This window comes from Cryptomeria japonica, chromosome 10, assembly GCF_030272615.1.
Source record: "Cryptomeria japonica chromosome 10, Sugi_1.0, whole genome shotgun sequence".
NCBI classification, from domain to species: domain Eukaryota; kingdom Viridiplantae; phylum Streptophyta; class Pinopsida; order Cupressales; family Cupressaceae; genus Cryptomeria; species Cryptomeria japonica.
The window spans coordinates 906,747,804-906,765,155 of record NC_081414.1 but is presented as its reverse complement, the minus strand read 5'-3'; positions in this window follow the sequence as shown (position 1 = coordinate 906,765,155).

Genomic DNA, 17,352 nt, shown 5'->3' with positions numbered 1-17,352 from the left:
ATCATATGATCCCGCAGATCCCCAGTAGCTCCCTCACCCGTGTCCATGGCTGCCTCACCTGTATCACCCTCTCCAATAGGTCCCTCCCCTGCACCACCCTCCCTTGCACCTGTATCCATCGGGATCTCTCTCTCCATCCCCCTCCCACTCATCTGCACTCCTCCTTGCATCAAAGGTCCCTGTGATATCTAAAGAGGTAGTCCACCTCTCCCTCTCCGCTGCCTCGGCATCCCCAACCCACCTCCTCCTCCTCCTCCACCTCCTCCACCACCTCCTCCTCCTCCTCCTCCTCCACCTCCATCTCCACCTCCTCCTCCATCTCCTCCTCCTCCTCGACCTCCTGCTCTCCGTCCTCGTCCCCATCCTCTCTCATCCTCAAAAGATGGGATCGGCTCTGCCGGGTCTAATATCCGTCGAATCGGGTGTTCCGCTCGATACTGTGTATACTCCGCTGTCACCCCTGCATCAACGACCCTCGGTCGTAGGTCCCATGGCCTCGCCTGCAGTGTCCAAAACTCTGCCAGTGCCTGATCATACGGTAGCACTGGACCCCATGCGTACTGCTCCCGAATCACCCGTGCATACTCCCCTGACCCGCTAGGCAGTCCCTGCTGCCGTCCGAACTGTCTCATCACTCGTCTCGGCACCTGTCTCTCTACATGATAGGAGGTCCTCCCAATGAGGAATCGGGTCATGAATACATACGGCAGTGCCTCTGCATCATCATCCCATGGCTCACACTCCAAGTATGGCCGCCATATCACTGCATCCAGGTCATCCAATGTCCGCCGCCACCACTCTAACTTCCCCAAGTGGGACTGACTCATCATGCCACTATACATAAACATGTATGGCTGGTCCACAGCTCAGAATCTGAGACTCACTGGTCGAGTCACTGGTAGGTGTTCCCATGACCAAACATGTAGTAGCGTCATGCCCACTGCTAGAGAACCCCTCCCTCGGTACACTACCTCGTGGAGCTCCTGATACATGTGCGCCAGCACGCACGACCCCCATGCAAATCGGGTCCCCTCGATCATCATCATCTCTATCACCTGTCCCCATCCCACTACCAATCCATGTGACCGCCTGTCTGGACACAGCAGTCCTCCCACAATCCCTGACAACACTGCTGGAAGGGGCTCATATAGTGCCGCTATATCCTCCCATGCGATCGAGCCATCGTCAATATATACATCATCATCAAAAATCCTCTGACATGAAACCGTCCCCCAGGATCTGTCATATGTGACCAGCTCTCCTCGAATCAGAATCCGAAGGATGCGCCACACGTCCTCCAAGGTCACAGTCATCTCTCCCTGTGCCAAATGAAATGTGCACGTCTCACTGTGCCATCGCTCTGCCAATGCTGTAATCAGGCCATGATTCATCTGAATCACGGGCATGTGCATCACCTCGTAGAGGCCAGTAGCTGCAATACAGTCTATCTCCGCCTGCGTCAATCGGTCCCGCAACCCCTGTGTCGCAAGATGACGCTCGCGTAACTACAACATGCGCAAATCCTCCTGCACATCGACATTCATCAATCACCATCAGTTGTTTTGTTTTCAAACTTTCTTAAGTTTAAACCTAGACTATCATCAAATACTTTGATCAAGTATCTTCGGGTCTCAACAGGTAAACAATCATGGCCACCTAGACTTCAACAGGCATTTATCCTAACAAATAACCTAAGTCTCATCGGGCTGCTATGGTTCAAAATAACTCCCACTTCACCTCGCCATCCATCAATCATTGGCATCCGGAGATTTGTTTTGTCCAACACTGGGGCATCTCTTTATCTTAAGCAAAAGTGCTATTTTATCTACAAAAGCGCTAGTTTTCCACAATAAAGCTACAACCCTAGCAAAAGCGCTCAAAAAGCTACACAAAAGCGCTACAAAAACAAAAGCGCTAAACCAGCTATACAATAGCGCTATTTAACATCAATAGCGCTCAATTAACCATACAATAGCGCTACTTAGTCCAAAGCGCTAAAACTTTCATACAATAGCGCTAATGCATTGCAAAAGCGCTCAAACAACAGCACAATAGCGCTATTGCGGTACAATAGCGCTAGTTTATGGAGCAAAAGCGCCAAAACCAGAGTTCCAGCGCTCTTGCTCCGACTTGACTTGGACTCAGCTAAAAACCTATCAAAAATGCATGAAAAGTAAGTTTTCAAATTTGCGTACCGCTGGTCCGTAGTCATCTGGGCGTTGGAACCGTCGGACTCACTCGAATCTGTGCTCGGTGATCGGAATCGGCATAGTAGCTCCTCCTTGCTCCTCCAAATGTCACTATCAGAGCTCTCGTTTTCAACTGGTCGCGGTCACAAATGATCCTATTTTCACCCCTTTCACCCCATTTATACCCCCCGCCATCACCGTAACTTCGCCCCGCTCATCGCCGTGGTCCTCGTGAACTTCCCGAGCCCCCCCATTTCTCCATGTTTCCCCCGATTTCTTCTATTTTTCACCAGTATACCTAACTTCTTCTCTTCTACCACCCTGCCAATTTTCATTCTTTTTCGAGAGATCGCCCGATTTTTTGAAATTTTTCGACCCATCTCTCAAGGGGGCATACCACCCATTAAATTTGCATTTTACGGGGCATTTCTTCACACCTATTTTTCTTTCTTTGAAATGATGCGATAAACCGCACCGTCTCAAAGAGGGGCAAATGTAGTCACATAAATTTGTCCATTTTAATTAAATGAATATTTCGTATTTATTTGATTAAAAATCCACTAACCATTAATTAATTAAATTAATATTTAATTAATTCATCCCCAAACATTCTTCTATTAATTAAATAAATTATTCAATTTATTTTAATTAATTCATTAAATCAAATTTCAATCAATTAAACAAATAAAATCAATTTATTTAATTAAATCCCCTTTTCCTCTTTTAAATAAATTAAATAAAACATTTATTTAAATCATTATCCCCACCCCACTTGCATTTTCCTACAAATGCAACTTGCACACATTTATTGAAATAAATGAATTTTTATTTTTAATAAAATCCTATTTTCCCTCACCCACCAAATCCACTTGCAAAAATCTAATCCCCTTCTAGATTCTTCTAACCCCTTCCTAATTAGCCTAATCCATCCCCTAATTATTGTCACATTCATAAGCAAAATGGAGTCACTTCTCAAACCCTCAAAGTCTTTGATAACCATTAAAGGCTTTCAACCTTCAACCACTAAATGGCTCAAAGTCTTTGATAACCATTGAAGGCTTCCAACTTTCAACCACTTAATCCCCAAAGTCTCCAATAACCATTAATGGTTAATTCAACCCTCCCACATGGTTAAAACATTTGTTTTGACTCAACCTCTACCCAACCCAAAGGTCTCATCAGGCCATTAATGCTTTGACCATGATTATCTCTTAATCACTTGCACAAAGGTTTATCCTTGGATTAACTCTTAATTCAATGGGTAATCTTAATTTAGACTTGACCCTTAGCCTTTAGATAAACATAAGGTCTTCTCAGGCCTTTAATGCCTCCAACCTCTTCTTTCAACCCAACCCTATGTGGACATTTGTCATCATTTCATTGGTGCCAATTGTGCACATGGATCCCCAACTTTCAATCTTGACCCTTGATTAAACCCTTCAATCCTAGCCATCCATTGCTCCATTTTTCCTATAAATAGAGCCCATTCCTTCATAATCCAGATCCGGAAAACTTGTATGCATTTAGGCTATACACATTTTTAGAGAGCATTTAGCATAAGCAATCTAACATCTTATCATTTTGGTTAAAATACATCATTTTAGCATTAGTATTAGCTTTTTATTTCACATTTAGAGCTATACTACAATCTCAATCCTCCATAAGCATCCATAGTGCAAAAAGCTGTTGAGAGCTACACTATTTTGGAACTTGGAGAGGAGAGGAACAAGGGAGAAGAAGCTAAAGCCATGCTAAGAGGCAGTTGGAGATGCCTCATAATCTGTGTTTTATTTATTAGATAAATTAGCATGTCTTTTGTGTCTCTTTTGGTATGCCTTCATAGTTTAGTTTTAGATTGATTAACACTAATGTTTTGTGTATTTTGTGTTCTTTGATCATAGACTAACCTTGTGCCATTTAGGAGGACATCAGTTTTTTATTGTAATATCTTGTAGAGCCGACCTACTAAAATTGGTCTTAGGGTATGGTATAAATGTAAGATCTTATTTGTAAGATCAAGTGTGGAATGCGAAAAAGATCTAAGGAAGGGTATATGCGAGATCAAGTGGGGATATACATGAAGACATCATTTGAAGGTGAAGTTAGGTTTTTGTAGAGGCATATCAGCATTACACTGGTATTGAATCCAGCATATGAAGATGCTATTTTGTGCAGTACATTCTCATTGGATTTAACCATCCAACTATAGTTAGTCTGACTCCCATTTGTGATTGAGCAGTGAGCTCTAGGTTGTTGGCCTTTCTGCATGTGCAGACCCCTCTTTGTACACTTACTATCTGCAGTAGTATCATGTGATTGTGGGTAAGGTTTCCCACCATGGTTTTTCCCCTTACAGGGTTTCCAGGTAAAAATATTGGTGTCATGTGTTGTGGATGACTTTGTGCTTATGTTTCATGCATTAATTCTTACCGGTACATCAATTTTCTGTTAACATTGTCTATCTGCATACTTAACTAATTTACCGGTATCAAGCATTAAGTTGGTTAATAAGTTTTTGGTTTGAATTTATTAGACAACTGATTCACCCCCCCCCCCCCTCTCAGTTGTCTCCGGGACCTACACAATGTGGTGTATGCCAAAGAGCAAAGGGAGGATCAAGCAATGATGGTCTCTATCAACCATTGCCGGTCCCAAATAGGCCTTGGGAATGTATAAGCATGGACTTTGTAGTAGGACTTCCCAAGACAAAGACAGGTATGGATAGCATCTATGTGGTAGTAGATATATTTTCCAAGATGAGCCATTTCATTCCATGTAAGACTACACATGATGCAAGCTATGTAGCACATCTCTTCTTCAAAGAGATTGTTAGAATTCATGGACTCCCTTTAAGCATTATTTTAGACAGGGACAACAAGTTCATGGGCCATTTTTGGCAAACATTATGGAGGAGACTAGGAACTAACTTGTCATTTAGCTCAGCTTACCATCCTCAAATTGATGGTCAAACTAAAGTTATCAATAGGGTGTTAGGAAATTTGTTGAGGTGTCTAACTAAGGAATATGGACAGACATGGGACCTAATCATTCCTCAAGGAGAGTATGCATATAATGATAGTGTGAATAGGACCACTGGTAGAAGTCCTTTTGAGGTTGTATATGGTAGACATCCAAGGGGAGTATGTGAGTTGAGAGACTTTGGTACTTTGGAGATGAAGAGTGGGAAAGCAGAGGACTTCACTCAAACCATCAAGGAAGTTCTAGAGAAAGTCAAGAAAGCCATCCTTGAGTCTACTCAAAAACTGAAAGCCAAAATGGATGAGAAAAGGAGAGAGGTTCAGTTCAAGGTGGGTGACTATGTGATGGTCCATTTGAGCAAAGCTAGGATGCAAAGTGGCAAGCCTACTAAACTGCAGATGAAGAGGGTAGGACATTGTAGAATTATGGAAAAATATGGTGAGAATGCTTACAAGGTTGACCTGCCTTCAGATTTGGCTCTATCACCAGTCTTTAATGTTGCTGACCTGATCATGTACAAGGGTGAGATAGAAGGGCAGACTCAGAGCCAAGCCAAGGTACTGCAGGACCTAGATGTTAATGTCTTACCATATGTGAAGAAGCCTATAGAAAAGGAGATCTTGGAATCCAGAGTAAAGAAGTCCACCAAACACTAGGTCTATATGGAACACTTGGTTAAGTGGGCAGGTCAGCCTGAGTCTGAAGCTACCTGGGTTAAAGAGAGCAGGTTCAAGACACTTGGTATAGACCAAACTCTCATCTCTTCTTCCATTTCTTAGTTGTGTGCAGAGGGGGAGTATGGTGCAGGAGCACCCTTTCAATCTCTTCCTCCTTTTTTTTGTTGGTGTTATGCTTCTTTTGAAGCTATTGTATATAAAATAAAGAGTTGTGTGCTCATTGGTCCTAGTTAGGGTCCTAGTTGAGGTCTTAGGGTCATAAGTCAAGATTGAGATTTTCTTGAAATTTGAGGGTATGTGTGCCTTTGAGGTGTTTCGGGGTCCTTCCTAGCATGGTGGTGTCCTTAGGTATGCCCAATGTGGGTCTAGGAGTCAAGAAAAGAAACATTGGGAAAGTTGCTCAAAAGTTGCAAAAGTTGCATGACAACTTTTAAAAGTTGGCAAGCAACTTTTCCACCATGAGGTCAAAATCCTTAATGTAGCATGGAAAACCCTAATATGGGCACACAGACCAAGGAGAGAATAGTATAAGTATTTATAGACCCTAAGTTAATAGGTTAGATGTCAGACATTGTACGGCCCAAGCATACTGACTTGACTGTGACTGCAATTTTGTTGCCAGTCGGCACAAAAGAAGTAAAGAAAGATCATTAATGGATTTATTTGCATGAAAAACTATGTGTATTGTCTTTTATGGTGTACTTACTCTCATTTTGAGCATTTAGATAAGGTTTTTATTTGTAAGGGAGGTGTGTTTGTAATTATTTTGTGAATTTGCTCCTTAATATCTAGTTTTGGACTGGTTTGTGTAAATGGCTGCATAACTCCATTCCCCATTCTAGAACCACCATGAAACCATGGGGAATGAGATTTCAGACCTTGTACTATATTTCAATGCAAGAAAGTCCCTTGAAAATGTAGGGAGGCCATAAAAAGACCCAATCCTAGGCGAGACTCAATAGTGCCCACCTAGGAAGGGTTAAATTGCAGAGGTCTTGGAGAGCAAGGTTGGTCAAAGGAGAGTGCACCCTTTGGAGGAGGTGTAGAGGAGTGTGTAAAGCACCATTTGTGTGAAGGACGAGCCTCCACCAATCCAGACAAGGTGGCTAAAACACAAAACACTCACTATGTTCCTGGCAGGCCAAAAAAAAAACCCTTAAAAATCTTAAAATCCACTTAGGGCATTGTACGGCCACTTGGAGGCCCAAAACAAGAGAATTCCTTGAGCCCTTTCCAAATGAATGGTATTCCATTTTGGGAGTTTGGGTTGTTTGTGCATCGTTTGTGAGAGGGAGCCCTAAAGGACCAGGTAGGAGGCCTAATTGGTCAAAATCCTTGTAGCCCTATTTTGTTGGCAAAAGTACAAAACAGTGAAATCGGTAAGGGGTTGAAAGCTTGAAACCTCTTGGGGGCACATGGATGGGTGGAAAAACCTTGTTAGAGACCTGACCTATGCTTTCTTAGACCTTGGAAGGTGTGGAACAAGCCTAGCCCTTATTAGCCATAGTAAGGGGTTTTGAGTCTCATGAGTAGGTGAGACCTTAGGAACAGCATTGCAACTCATTGGTGGGTGGATTCGGCAAGGTCAGGGGATTCCTCAAGTAAGGGAAGTCCTAGAGACCCTAGGGTGTGAAGAGAACACCAAGTGATCCAAGGGAAGGATCCAATAGCATAGACTAGGCTAGTCTATCCCAAACCCCAACCCATCAATTGTTGAACCAGATGTTAAGAAAAGGATGCTGACATTGAGAGAGGAAGTCTATGGTGAGTATGAACAAATGGCAGAAACAACAACAATATTAGTATATGGACACCTATCCCGTAGATGGAATTGGTTTCTTGCGGATCTAAAGAGGGTAGAACCTCATTCACTCAAAAATTATCATGCAACACTTAGAAGGGAAGCTACCTACATTCATTTGGGCCGAGCTCAATGGGAGAAATGGATACCACTGATCTTCCAACCACCTATGTTATGGTGGCTCATTCTACACTTGGAAGAACTTCAATATTATGATGTGGAGTAGGAAAGAGACGGATGGGAAAATTTCAAAAAGGACCAAGGATTCTATTAGAGTCATATTTCTAAGATAAGGGGAGAAACTTATGTTGTAGATTTAAGGCTTCCTACCTAAAAAGAGAACCAAAAAAATTATATTGTTGCACCAACATAACCTTCAGTTAGGGGGGATGATGAGTCTTAGATTATGCCTTTATTTGTGCTCATTTTACCATGCTTAGGACTCTTATATACTTACTAATGGGACTTTATATTATATTTTTACTAACGTTTTGAACCTATTTGATGATCAGGTTGTCTATAGTTTGGAACTTTTAATTTGAAAAAATAGTGAGCCTCATCACTAAAAATATAAATACTTATTGTCTTTGTATGTTGATGAATGTGTTGTAATGAATGATCACTAAATGTGGATAGGAGTGCTTGTTTTAATCTTGGTGTTGTAGTTGTGTGGAAAATGTTTTGTGATGAAACACGGCTTTATTGATAAGCAATATGGCAACATGGATAGGACTGGACAACAAAGCGTGAAAAGATCAAGGGTTGTTACAACTCAAGCACTAGTTGTTGAAGCTCATTATAGAATCTTCAAAAGTAGTCATGATCTATTAATAATTTTGCTAATAGCCATGTTGGATGTTGGAGCATATCTAGGGAATATTTACAAATGTTCAAAAATGGGGCAAAGTCGTATTTTCTTAGTTCTCTTAGATTTCATATTCCAAATAAAATCCTCCACCTAGATATTAAGAAGTGGGCGGCTCTTGTGGAAAACTGTTGTAAGGATGAATGTTATAAATCCTTCTGGAGTTTCCTAGTTAGTTAGTTGATGTTTTTAATATCAGACCAAGTTTGATATTGAATAAATTTTGAATAAAGGAGCATATCTACTTTCTTGAATAAGTTCATGGTGTTGTGATATTATTATGCGATATCTATAGTTAACTTATGTTGTAACTTATAATCCAGGAGACATCACTCAAGGGGGGCCACTTGGTGAGGATTATGTCTAGTTGTTTTTATGCACTTTATCTTTCAAAGTTATTTAATTATGTTTTGTTAAATTGCTAATTGTTCATTCTTTTAACTACTGGACTATCACTCTGTGTTTTATCCTACAGCCACGATAGAAAAAGCAGTCATTTATGCATAGGTTAGAAGAACTTACATTTTGTTGGTAGAAGTTAGCATAGTTTTTTTAAGCTATAATTTTGAAGACAAGTTCCTTCCTTATGAATATTTATTGTATTTTTATCTACCTATAATAGGATAGATTTGTTCCTTGACACTCTTGGTGCATACATTTTGTTATCCCATTTCAAGTTGTATGTCCTTGGATTAATAAGATAAATGAACTAGGATAGTGGGGTTTTGGGTAGCTCCTTAATTGATTGCTGAACAATATGTTAAGAAAAGGATGTTGACATTGACAGAGGAAGTCTATGGTGAGTATGAACAAATGGCAGAAACAACAGCAAGATTAGTATATGGAGACCTATCCCGTAGATGGAATTGGTTGCCTACGGATCTAAATAGGGTAGAACCTCATTCACTCATAAATTACCATGCAACACTCAGAAGGCAAGCTACCTACATTCATTTGGGCCGAACTCAACAGGAGAAATGGATACCACTGATCTTCCAACCAACTATGTTATGGTGGCTCATTCTGCAGTTGGAAGAACTTCAATATTATGATGTGGAGTAGGAAACAGACAAATGGGAAATTTTCAAAAAGGACCAAGGATTCTATTAGAGTCCTATTTCTAAAACAAGGGGAGAAATTTCTATTGCAGATTTCAGGCTTCCTACTTAAAAAGAGAACCAAAAAACTTTTGTTGGTGGATCAACAAAACCTTCAGTTAGGGGGATGATGAGTCTTAGTTTATGCCTTTATTTGTAGTCATTTTACCATGCTTAGGACTCTTATATACTTACTAATGGGACTCTATATTATGTTTTGACTAAAATTATGAACCTATTTGATGATCAGGTTCTGTATAGTTTGGAACCTTTAATTCGACAAAAGAGTGAACCTCATCAATGAAAATATAAATACTTATTGTCTTTGTATGTTGATGAATGTGTTGCAATGAATTGTCATTAGATGTGGATGGGAGTGCTTGTTCTAATCTTGGTGTTGTAGTTTTGTGATGAAATGTGGCTTTATTGATAAGCATTATGGCAACATGGACATGACTAGACAACAAAACATGAAAAGGTCAAGGGTTGTTACAACTTGAGAACTAGTTGTTGAAGCTCATTAAAGAATCTTAGAAAGTAGTCATGATCTATTAATAATTTTGTTAATAGCCATGTTGGATGTTGGAGCATATCTAGGGAAGATTTACTAATGTTCAAGAATGGGGCAAAGTCCTATTTTCTTAGTTCTCTTAGATTTCATATTCCAAATAAAATCCTCCACCTAGATATTAGGAAGTGGGCAGCTCTTGTGGAAAACTGTTGTAAGGATGAATGTTATAAATCCTTCTGGAGTTTCCTACTTAGTTAGTTGATGTTTTTAATATCAGACCAAGTTATGATATTGAATTAATTTTGCACAAAGGAGCATATCTACTTTCTTGAATAAGTTCATGGTGTTGTGATATGATTATGCGAGATCTATAGTTAAGTTTTGTTGTAACTTATAATCCGGGAGACATCACTCAAGGGGGCCCACTTGGTGAGGATTATGTCTAGTTATTTTTATGCACTTTATCTTTCAAATTTGTTTAATTATGTTTTTTTAAATTGCTAACTATCCATTCCTGCAACTACTGGACTATCACTCTATGTATGTTCCTACAGCCATGATAGAAAAAGTAGTCATTTCTGCATAGGTTATAAGAACTTACATTTTGTTGGTAGAAGTTAGTATAGTTTATTTAAGTTATAATTTCGAAGAAAAGTTCCTTCCTTATGAATATTTATTTAGTATTTTTATCTACCTAGAATAGGATAGATTTGTTCCTTGACACTCTTGGTGCATATATTTTGTTATCCCATTTCAAGTTGTATGTCCTTGGATTGATAAGATAAATGAGCTAGGATAGTGGGATTTTGGATAGCTGCTTGAGTAGGAATTTTTGTCTCTAAGCCAAGTATTATGTTGTGTTTAACATCTATTGTTTTGGACCAACAACAATTGTGAGGAAAGTATTGCTTCAAATTGGTATGAGGTTATCCCTAAGAAAACTCATGATGATGCTCCTAATTTTGGTCCAGAAACTCATAGCATGCCATCCTAAGGTGATACTCCTATTTTAGAAGTGCAATCAGTTGATTAGTAATGATCTAATAGATGCTAGAGTCAAGGATGCAGTGGATAATGGAGAAGGCGAGAAGAAGAAATATGATGAATGCATGCATATGGACACGGCTGAGGATACTCAGAATCCTCCAGTTGACACTGTTGAAACATCTGAGAAGGATGCAATCCCACCTAAGGTTGATGTAGAGAAGGTAGCAGAGAAGGAGAAGATTGAGTTTAATGTTGAAATTGATAGTGAGGGTAAAAACACTGAAGCAAGAGACATTGCAGGGATAGTCATAGGTAAGTAGATTATTGATGATCCATAATTTGTCCAAGGCCCAATCAACCTTGACACTTTGTCCCCTATTTAGAATCTTTAATTAGCTTCATTTTCTCAGGCCAAGGTAAGTGATGATTTGCTGAAATCTCACACGGAAGATAGTGAGTTGCTTACCCTAGCATCTGGTGTTCTTGAAAACTTAGTACCCACTGTAGACACCTAAAATTGTCCTGTCTAATGAAATAAATATTTGTATTTATTTAATTGATTAAGCCTAATTCTTCTATTAATTAAATAAATCTTTATTTATTTAATTAATTCATTTATCCTCTTCTAGCCTTATTTCTCATTTAAATAAATACTTTTATTTATTTAAATTACCCTTTTCCTAAATTAAATAAATATTTATTTATCTAAGTAATTTATTAGTCTTTTCTACCCATGGCACATGTCATTCATCTCTTAACTCCTACACTACCTACCCTCTCATTATTTTAATTTCTTTTACCTACCCTCTAATCTTAGCCGACCATTTATCTTTTACACCTCTCAATCTCATCCCTCCATTTCCTATAGTGTCTTCTATATAAGGAGATGCTTCCTTCATTATCTAATCCCCTAACTCCTGGGCTAGCATTCAAACTTTCATATGCGATCTAGCTATCAACCATATTTTTGTTCTTTGTTGAGCTCTTGTGCACACATAAAATCTAAGAGCAAATATATCAAGGAAGATCAATGGAGATAGGAAAAATGGAGATCCAAACCCTATTGGACATGTGATGGTATCATCTTTGTGATTTTATTGATTTACATTGTCTTAGGTAATCTTCATATTTTATGGTGGATCTTTGTTGTTGTTAGGCTAGGGTTTTATGCTTGAATCTATTTCAGTTTTTCCATATTGTTATTCCATTTTTACCATAAACATTTTGGCACACCCGGTGGGACTCTTGTCCCTTTTACATTTAACATCTTTTGTTGCAGATTTTGTGTTTTTTGAAGTTGCAGATCTGACAATTTAGACAATATTTTAAAATTTTCGCATCTGCGCATATCAGAACCACATTTTTTATTTTTTGTCGCGTCTGTGACCTCTATAATTGTGTCTGCGTTTGACATTATTTTACCTTTTTTTTTACATTGTAGGGTCGTGTTTGTGTTCCTGAATCACGTCTGGGAATCTTTTGGTCGCGTCTATGTTCTGGGACCACGTCTGTGTTACCTAGGTGCATTTGTGATATTTAACCACATCTGTGTTAGGTTAAATCGTGTCTATGTTTCAGATTTTTGCAATTTTTGGTTTTGTTTCAAATTTCAAGGATTTATTTCATCATTTGGATTTCAGATCTAGTTTATTCGGGCTAGCATCTTGTGATCTAGATAACAAATCAGCGCATCTTGTCTTTGAAGCGAATCACATTGTCAAAGGACCCATTTTCATGAAGTCTTTTGGATTTGAAATTTACCTAACTTGTGTGCTTGCAGGAGGGGTATTATTGCAAAACTACTAACAAATCTTTGTTGCCGAATTTTGGCAAGGCTTTTTTATCTTTATTGTGTGCCTTATTTTCATAGATTATCAAACACTTCAATTGGTGCACTAAAATTAAACCAGTGTCTTTTGTGTCTTGAGAAATAGGCTCTTTTTATTTAATCTCTAGAGGGTCTATCTCCCCGTGTGGTCATTAAGACTACTAGTGAGGAGAGAATTGTTGGCAGTGGGCCAGCATCCCTCGCGGGGATTCACGACAAGGTTTAATAGCCTCCTGTGGATTCTATAAGTCTAGTGGTTGTATCAAGCATTGATAGGTCAATCTTTTGGTGCAACGACAACTCTAGCTTATAACAAGTGGTATCAGAGCTTGGTCACAGGTTCGAATCACGCAGGCCGCGGTGAGTGATGCTAGGAGGGGGATTGTTGGCAATGGGCCAACATCCCTCATGGAGATTCATGACAAGGTTTAATAGCCTCTAGTAGATTCTATAAGTCTAGTGATTGTATCGGGCATTGACAAGTCAATCTTTTGGTGCAACAACAACCCTAGCTTGTAACAAGAATGACCCAAGTGGTAGCAAGGAAAACCCACCTCTTCCGAACCGCTATAAATAATTGTATCCATGGTGAAAGCCATGGGTAACGTGTGTTGATTAGTTCATACCGACACTATGTCTCCCCATAAACCCATTTGATCAAATTTATTTGATCAGTTGTAGGGTGTAACCCCTACCAGCTGGGAACCTTTTGTATTTACAGAGCTGAAAGTGTTGCATGTATGGCCACATGAGCAGATGCCCTTACTAGCACCTTTTTGTTTTAGAAAGCCAAAATCCTTCTAGTTGTTGGGGCAGGAGTTTGGACCTCTAGAGCGGCCCACACACATATGGTTCTTAGTAGAGATACAAAGTTTGCCACACGGAGTTTTTGTGGGGACTAATGCTTGGCTGCCCTGGAGAAGTGAGTGTCGAGGGTGGAGCCAGTGGGGTCAAGCATCTAAGTATCTGCTCTGAATAGCGTAGCCTCGGGGGAAACCCCATGTGGGATCAACAACTATTGTCTTGTCCAGCCATAAGAATTGTGCTTATCTTCTTTTGAACATTCAAACATTCAAGATCAAACATCAAAACATTGTATCTTTTGTGTCTTCAAGTGTATGCAAAACATTTTTACATCAAACAACACACTTTCTTTTGAGTCATTTTGAGTCTAAATACTTGCAAACATTGAGTCCTCATTAACATTGTGTCCTCTTGTCATGAAAAATAGTCAAAAATTCAGATTTGGTCACAACATCAACTTTACAAAATTGGGAAAATTGTACTCAATTTCTGGAAACACATCTATGCAGTATTAAACAACGTTTGTGTCATTTAGTTGCTTTTGTGACGGGCAGAAACACGTCTATGTTATTACAAGCAAAACTGCATTTACAAAATCTCAGAAATGCATCTATGTAGTTTTCAATAGTGTCTGTGTCATTTAACCACATCTATGAAGTATACAAGTATGTCTATGTTCAGAATTGGAAAAAACTTGCAGTCTGGCAAAAACAAGAGCAGACAATTTCAGACTTATTGAGCTTCCTAGGTTATCTCTTCAAGTTTTCATCTACCATTCAGCCTATTTCTGGGTCTCACAAAGTCCATCATTTCTTTACATCTTGCATTACATTCACATTTGTCTAAACTTGAGTCAAAAGGTCACTTGCTTGTCCTTATCATACTTTGTCACACTACATACAACAACATTTGCTAAGTGGTTCCTCATCAAGGTCTATCACCTTTGGGTCTCATTTGGTCTTACTTAGAGTCAAGGTCACTTGCAGAAACTATCATCTCTTTGGAAGCCACACCTACTATACTACATACATACTTCATCTTACACTTTGGACATTGCAAGTACACCTCAGATTCATTTATAGTCCATCCAAACTCTTGGTCTTCCATACTCTTTCCATTTTCATCTAGTCTCACACATCCTAGTCAAGACCTAGTTCATGTTTGAAACTCATTCCCAAAAATGTAGGAGAGAAGCTAAAGTGGCTCAAGAGTTTGAAAACATGAGTGCCTATGAGTATGACAATGATATCTTTTTCAATTCTGATCATACCATATTACCTGACATGGACACTTATAGAAACATTCCCAATGTTGAGAACATGGATAACACAAACAACAATGATACACACAATGACAATATAGACAACTTTTCCATACATTCAGTAGAAGTGGAAGACTCCATTATGGATCCCCATTTCAATCGATTGGTTGAGGAAATAATGAGGAGAGATAGACAATATTTTCTACAAGTAATAGCGCAAAGTGGAGCCAAGATTCCTCATGATTTTGACATGTCTCAAATAATGGAACATCGACCTTTGCAAGAACCTCAACTCAACATGGATCTGTAGATTAGGAATTTGGAAATCATCAAAGCAAATAGCAAATTGGTCTAGCTCAATCACGAAAACTCAAATGCAGTGATTAATCCTAATTACATTCAATGAAAACATGAAGACAAGACATTCAAAATGAAATCTAAGCAAACCAAATGCAGATGTCTCCTTCATGCAACTCCATTGTCCTTCTTTCTCCTTCAAATTGCTTTGTTTTGTGGATCTCACCTTCAAGTGCATAAGCCTAAAGTGAAAGAAAGATTGATGAGACGAGACAACAGCATAAGGGTACTAGAAGTGTGATTGATTCAACCAGGGGCTTTGATTCAAGAAATTCATCCAATTTATAGATAAATTGGAGAAAAGATCAGATTAGCATGAAAGTGATTCGAATGGAAATTCAAATCAAGAATGACAATTATGACAAATTATGACAAATTGACACTTTCTATGCAAGATTGATTGATTGATAATTTTGACAAAATTATGACAAATTTCTATGTCAAAATTGATTGATTGACAATTATGACAAATTATGACAAATTGAAATGTCATTCCCATGAAATTAGGAGAAATATAGGAGAAAATTGAAATTAGATGAATTAGAAATTAGAAAATTAGAAAATGAGAAAATTAGGAATTAAGAAATTTAGAAAATGAGGAAATTAGGAATTAAGAAATTTAGAAAATGAGGAAATTAGGAATTAAGTGAATTAATTAACATTTTTTCATTTATTAATTAATTCACAAAGAGGGAAGAATTAGTTAGCCAATTAAATAAACATTTAATTGTGACAAGAAGACTTAGGATAAATAAATAAATTATTTAACCTAGAGGGAGAAATGACAAACAAGGTTAAATGAATAAATCATGAAACCCTAGAAGATGAATTAGAAAATGCAAGAATGACAATTAGGTCTTGACAAAGGATAATTGATATCGATTCGATTTGATCATGATTCTGACTTGATAAATGATTTGACTGATAAATGCGCCAATTGACGAGGAACAATGACTAATTGATCCAAATTGACATGATTGAGAAAGACGACGAGCGACGACAAATCAATCGCAAAATTGACGAGATTGACAAGGACGAGGATCGATGACAAAAGAGATTGCAAAATGACAAGATTGAAAATGACCATGATCGATGGCAAATCGATCGCATGATGACAAGATTGAAAACAACAATGATCGATGACAAATCGATCGCATGATGACAAGATTGAAAATGACAACGATCGATGACAAATCGATCACAAGATGACAAGATTGATGACAATTTGATCGAAGGACAAGGATCGATGATGAATCAATCGCAAGATGACAAGATTGAAAAGAGGAAAAAACCCTAATTAGGATTGATGATGTCCAAAATGATGACAAATTAACATGCACATTGGTGCGACAGGATAAGATCGATCAAAATCATGACTAAAGATTGTTATCGACAAGACCAAAATCGAAAGCGAGGCAAATGAAGAATGCGGAAGAAAGACTCGATGCTCGCAAATGATAAAGACCAAGTGCAAATCATAGGAGAAATGCTAATGCGATGCAAAAACCCTGAAATAAGGCAATGCGCAAATGTTAAAGTATGACTCCGCAAGCATTGACCAGTTTTAGATGTCTACAGGATCAAAGGAGGCCTAATAGTGGAGGTAATAGAGGACCACATTTTGTGCCTGAATCACCATAATCTTTGTTTCAAAAACCTGAGGTCCAACATACGCATGGTCAAGCCTATGATACTCACCTTTGCAGACCATTATGGAAGTCTTATATAGAAAAATATACTCAATCACATACCAATTCCAAGGACCAACCCCAAAGCAATTGGATATCGAAAGGCATGTTCAAAATTTGGACACAAGGAAACCTCGTGTCAAATTTGGGGGAAACACACTAGAACAAACTCATGACATGCCTGTAGAGTATGGTATACATGGGCAAAATAGATATTATATTCCTCATCATGACTCTATACTAGGTGGTTCCTATACACAACATCATTATAGACCTCCTTCATATGAACATGTATATGATCAATATCA